General features: G+C 33.5%; 1 long non-coding RNA gene across 5 annotated transcripts; it reads left to right on the top strand.

Moving 5' to 3' along the window:
- Nucleotides 1-1,057: 1,057 nt before the first annotated feature.
- On the top strand, nucleotides 1,058-4,888 carry LOC141632763 (uncharacterized). 5 transcript variants are annotated; one of them, XR_012537823.1, is made up of 8 exons: nucleotides 1,058-1,405; nucleotides 2,336-2,387; nucleotides 2,650-2,691; nucleotides 2,809-2,853; nucleotides 3,112-3,197; nucleotides 3,838-4,077; nucleotides 4,287-4,374; nucleotides 4,480-4,888. It is a non-coding gene; the product is annotated as an uncharacterized LOC141632763 (long non-coding RNA). The 5 variants fall into 5 exon arrangements; XR_012537821.1 differs by having other exon boundaries at nucleotides 2,801-2,853; XR_012537825.1 differs by lacking the exon at nucleotides 2,336-2,387.
- Nucleotides 4,889-5,987: the final 1,099 nt, after the last annotated feature.

Here is a 5,987-nt window from a genome sequence, read left to right as displayed (position 1 = left end):
ATGGCCAAACCAAGGATTTCAACGTTTGACCATGGCCAAACCCAGAATTCCAACGTTTGACCATGGCCAAACGTGGAAATCCAACGTTTGGACCATGGCAAACGTGGAAATCCAACGTTTGGTCCATGGCAAACGTTGATTTCCACCGTTTGGACCATGGTCTGAACGTTGGTTTTCATTTTTTGGCCATGGTTCATCTTTCGGGGGACAATTTTCAGAATTACGCAAAAAATTCAAAAATTCGCTACTACTTAGTTAATACGTCAAGTAATTCAACTATCGAATAGAATTAACGATGCGCAGGAAAAAAATGAAAATTAAGCAAATATTGAATTGATTAAGTTGTTTACGTACCGTTGAATCGGGATCCGACATATTGTTAATTGTTGTTGTTTTTTGTTTTTAATTTAGTTGAGTTTGAGAGAATTTTTTTTAGAGAGAGAAAGTCAAAAGGTCAGTCATCGTCTTTTTTATGAAAAACGTCATCTATATTTACTAAAACGTCGTCGATATAAATCAGCCCTGCTTATTTTTTTTTTGTCCCTTTTTATAATCTGTCTCGTTTTGTACATTAAAAAAAAAAGGCGTAGACTTTCTGTAAGTCAATATTATACCATCTTAAGTTACCCTAATTCAATCCTGATAAAGAACGTTGTATACTTAGAAGGTCCATTCGACCGATTAGGCTTACACGTATTTTCCAACTCATGATGTCGTATTTTGGCAACTCGCTTGGTCCATTCGACTGGGTGAGCACAAAAGCGAGAGATACCCTCGTGTTATTTTAATGTCATGAGTACCCAATTTCCAACCAACAAACCTAGCCATAGAGCCCATAGAACCCTTAATTAGGGAATATGTGTATATCTTGTTTGTTAATATATTATTGACATAATCTCATCTCATGTCATCATTTAATATATTAAAGTAACAGCCACTAACCGCTATTTTTGAGTAAAAAGGTGATGTGTCACGCTTATATCAAGTGTTCGTATATAAAAAGTAGATCAACAACGTCATACATATACGGTATAACCACGACTATCCACTGCTTCGTATTAACCTCCCCCACAAACATATTAACAGTTTTAACATCCACTAAGCCAGTAAACTAACAAGAAATCCTAAAAAAAAAAAAGAGAGAAAACGTTTTTTCCCTTCTTCTTCATCCATCACTCATACTCTTTCCTCCATCATCCACCATTCTAAATTACAACCCATTAACACAATCTCTATCTCTACTACCATGACATAATTTTTAAATTGTTACGATAAAGTCTTTAATCTTTATCTTGCTTCTCCCTCGCCGTCGTCGCCCACTTTCGTCGTCATCCTGGCTGCAAGAGTTGACGCCATGAGTTCGACTGTTTGTTTCCGACTCCCAATTTTCATTGTCGTAGAGATGGTATTGTTCTTTCTTATCAATTTCAATTTCCGTGTGAGTAGAAATATTGTTACAATTACAAGTTAATTAGAAAATAATCTAGGGTTAATTCGGGTGTTTAATTTGTCTAATCGAATATATAATTAAACTAACATGATGTAACAGACTTGGGTTTGAGTATATTTTGCATCTTCGTCAACTTTTAATGAGCCTATTTTTATAAATTGCTATGTCGAGTACAATATCCGAGGATAATGGAGCAAGTATAGCGACTCATGTGATATGAGTTTCAGTATACTCTTTAGTCCGTGTATGTTTCTTCTATGATCTATCAATCTAATTAATGTGCAATCTTATTATCGATCAAGTTTCGTATCTTTGTATTTGAAATGCAGTTCAATTTCTGTTGATATCTTATTACGTATTCAAGTAGTCTGGACATTTGATTAATCTACCCATTACCATTTCACTCCATTAACTGCCTAAACACAAACTGTTGATTACCTCTTTATTTCTACATCTTCCCCACCAAACTCACCAGATTTAAATTGTTCATGAGTAGTTTAGGGGCTCTGTATGAAAATATAAATGCAAATTAACCATAGAAGAATACCTACAGTATTTCAGCGAATCCGACACTCCATGGTCGACCCACTTTCATTCGCTTTGTCACTCAGTGAGGCTATGTTTTTAATTTTCACTAGCAACTTGGGGATTTGAGCAATGGTGGTTGATTTATGTGATGATTATTGTTTCTCTTTTTTGTCTTTTGAATCAGAATTGATCAAGTATTTTTTTTCCTTTACTTGCAGTAGATTTTCATCAAGATTATTGAGATTAATTTTAAGTGGTATATGAGAAAGTGGTGTATGAAGTACGTAGTAAATTTTGGGATTTGCCTGAGTTCGTATATTGTTATTAATGGAGTGTAATTGTTCATTGATTGTGCAGAATTGTTACCAGATAAAAACAAGAAAGCCTTAAGCCTTAAGGGGATGAATTGGTATATTGTTATTAATTCCATATTGCCATTAATAGGTCTAACATTGGTAATACTTATGCATGATTGAACATGGAAGTATGTAGGATTAAGTAATTCTCTTCTTTTCCCTATCCCAGCCATATGTCGATGTGCACTTTTATATATAAATTCCCAATTTGATTTTTAGGAAGTATAACGTTTCGCACATATCATATTTGCAAATATTACTCATTTCAATAATTTTTCCGTCACTAAATCTAATATGGCTTTTATTTTCACATAGATCTGAACACGTTCTTTTCTCTAAGATGAATTGCCATACAAGGTGATCTATTGACTTTTAAGAATTCTTGATCTTTAGACAACTAAGCTTGATTTGTTTCGCTACAACTGTTGCGAATTTAACTAATTCGTCCATTATTTGTGTGTTTAAGTTTATCAGGTAATTAAGAATCAGTGATTACCGTTCCCGTTGATTAATTATTAGGTAATTCTTCTATTTCCTTTTACTTGATGCAGAGTTTTTTTTTAAACCGTTAGATGATGGCGGCATTATTTGTGTGTTTATATTTCGGATTCTAAATTTTTGTATGATTGCGATTTAAAGTGACATTTAAAGACCTAATTTAGCCTACTCTATAATGTTTTGAGTATAGAAATTTGTTTTTTGTTCAATTGATTTTTAATCCTGAAATTGCAGTTTGATTGAATCCGGATTATTTTTTTGCTTCCTAATTGAACCCAGATGAAGAACAATGAGTTTTGCGAGGGAGTATGAGACAGTTTGATGGTTTTTTTTTTTTTGGTACAAAGAGACAGTTTGCTGATGAGGTAGGATATACTCCGTATCATATATGTAAAGACCCTTAATTTAGCAGTGTCGAGTATACTTTATTTTGTTGTCGTAAATATGGGTTGTGTAGTTGTTGCTACTGGTAATTACTTTGTACTTGACTACCATTATAGAACATGTTCCGTAAATTAAGAATGTTCTTTAAGACATTTTTATAAAAATTAATAATGATGAGTCAAATTTTGATTTTTTCCCCTACTTTGTTGAAAATAAGGACTTTTAGATGGAGGACTTGGATTTGATTTTGATTTCTTGCATGTTTTTGTTAAAATGCCCCAAAGCTATCATCGGCAACTCCAATTCTTATTTTCCAAAAATTCATGTACATCTCCTGTTCTCCATGAAACTCCCACCATAGTTAGCCTTCCGCTTTGGATCCTCACCATCACATGAGCAACTACTCTCATTTGAGATAATATTATTAGGTCTATAGACTCTATACTGATCGATCTGTTGCTCTTTTAGTATTCCATAAGCGGCTCTAATTTTGGACTAATATGCTATCAGTGTCAATTTTTATCTCCAGATACAAAGTATTTTTACCCTATGTAATCTCTTTGTATAATTTCTTATCGTATCGGTCTATCCAATTTATTTGTTGTATCAAATTTTTTTCAGTTTTGTTGCTACATATGGTCCACCCATGAAATAAGTCTACTGAAAAGAGCTTCGAGCGGGCAACTTTATCTAATCAAAGGCTAGGGCACAAGGACTATTCAAGTGTGAATAACCTCGGAAGTGACTGCAATGAGCATAAATCTCGCTCACCGGCGTAAACGACGAGTAAACACATGAACGTGAGAATAAGGGATCATCAAACGAATGGATGATCTGAGTGCATTAGATGTCCGCTCCAAGGTTGGTCAATAAGGGTCTAAGGGGTCGAAGAATGGCAAACACTCATTCTTAAAACAACAATGCTACAGCTTTATCAAAAGTTAAAACTTATGTTAACGACAAGGGAGTTTGTTAAATTATCAAATGAACAATGTTATATACTTTTTAATTTTTGTTATCAATTGTCACTCATTCTAATTATATCTTTCTAAATGTTGATTTTTTTGCAGGATATTCAGGGGAGAAAGGACCAACATATTTAAGATCTCTTCTATAGTGATAGTGGTGGAAGATCTCTCCTATAGCATTGAAGTTGAGGTATATTATACTACGACTCTTAGTTTGCGAGTATCCACATTTTATATCAATTGATGTATCGATGTGTAAGGAATATCATTTGCATATTTTGTGTAACATTTTCAGTTTTTGGTGAAAGATGTAATTATGTTATGAACAATGCTACTACGTTGATTCATGCTTTTGAGGAGGAGGGATTGATATTCTTGCTTCAGCAGCGTAGCATAGTAAAAACTCGAGGGTGTTTACAATAGGAACCAACATTGTTATTAGGTTCACATTGGTGGTTACCGATGAAGTTTGGTTATATTACTAAAGCTGATTTTTGTACCTGTTAATTTACGTTGTTGATACGGTTGCTCTTGCTTAAAAACAAAATTCAGGATTGGTCTTAATTTTGTTCAAAAAGAATTGCAATGTTATTTAGTTAACAATTTCAGAGGAAGTAGTGAAGTACAAGCAGAAAGAGTGGAAAGTTTTTGTTTGTTTATTAAGTCGTGAGATGGCCATTATGCCACATGGATATGATCCTATTTTTTCCATTTATATGGTGCTTTGATCTTGAAATGATAATTAGTGTTTGTTTACAAAGTTTATTGCAAGAAAGTTGTCCAAATTGCTTTTTTATACTCACAAATGAAAAGGTAAGACGAAGCCATTCTGGTTAACCGATTTTACCATTACAGGTTACATGAAATGAGCAATCTCATTACTACTCACGATGTGATACTACACCCCCTCTGTCATCTCATCGATCATACCTTCCAGCCATGGTCACCTCAACCGCTCTTTCAACCCATTTGGACACTCTTTCAACCCATTCTGTCTAATGTACTCCCTCTGTCCCGGTCAATTGTTGTCCTTTCGTTTTGCACAAAGACCAAGGAATGAGGTAAAGGCCAATAACTAAATGACAAGTGGAATAAATTGAATGAGAATGATCAAATTACTCATCAAATCCATTCTTAAAATAAAAATGACAACAAATGACTGAGACACCCAAAAATGAAAAAGGACAACAAATGACCGGAACAGAGGGAGTATTTCTTATGTCATGTAGTCCAGATTTTGATGAAAAAAAATCAACGGAGTGTATTTGAAAACGTTATACTCCATATAATGTAGGAGAACATGACTCATAATGTTGTTTATATAATTTGGATGAGACAAATAACACTGAAAGGGTGTCGATGTAGTGGTACATGAATTCTAAGTTTTGTTTAGGCGGGCTTATTCTATTTACTTCCTGAGTAAAGTATGTGAGACCAGTTTTGAAGTAATTCAAATTGTGAAATGAGAGATTTTATATACCATCACATAAAATAAAAATAAAAGTATGTGAGCCCAATTTTGAAGTAATTCAAATTGTAAAATGAGAGATTTTATATACCATCACATAAAATAAAAAAATAAAAAAAGTAGTATTCCAAATAATTATTCTATATACCATCCTATGTTGGTTTTTATCTTTCTAGATTTGTTTTTAGTCATGGCCAACTCTATGTTGCTATCTAGGAGGAGACCAGTAAAAAAAGTTTGAAAATACCTACTTGGAACAATGAAACTAGCACATATAATTTAACTTCCAATGTTGTTTACCATGAAATATTTGAGTATTTGGAATATTATTTGGT

The sequence above is a fragment of the Silene latifolia genome, chromosome Y (assembly GCF_048544455.1).
Source record: "Silene latifolia isolate original U9 population chromosome Y, ASM4854445v1, whole genome shotgun sequence".
NCBI classification, from domain to species: domain Eukaryota; kingdom Viridiplantae; phylum Streptophyta; class Magnoliopsida; order Caryophyllales; family Caryophyllaceae; genus Silene; species Silene latifolia.
The sequence above is the reverse complement of the archived record's forward strand: the minus strand, read 5'-3'. Positions and strand labels throughout refer to the sequence as shown.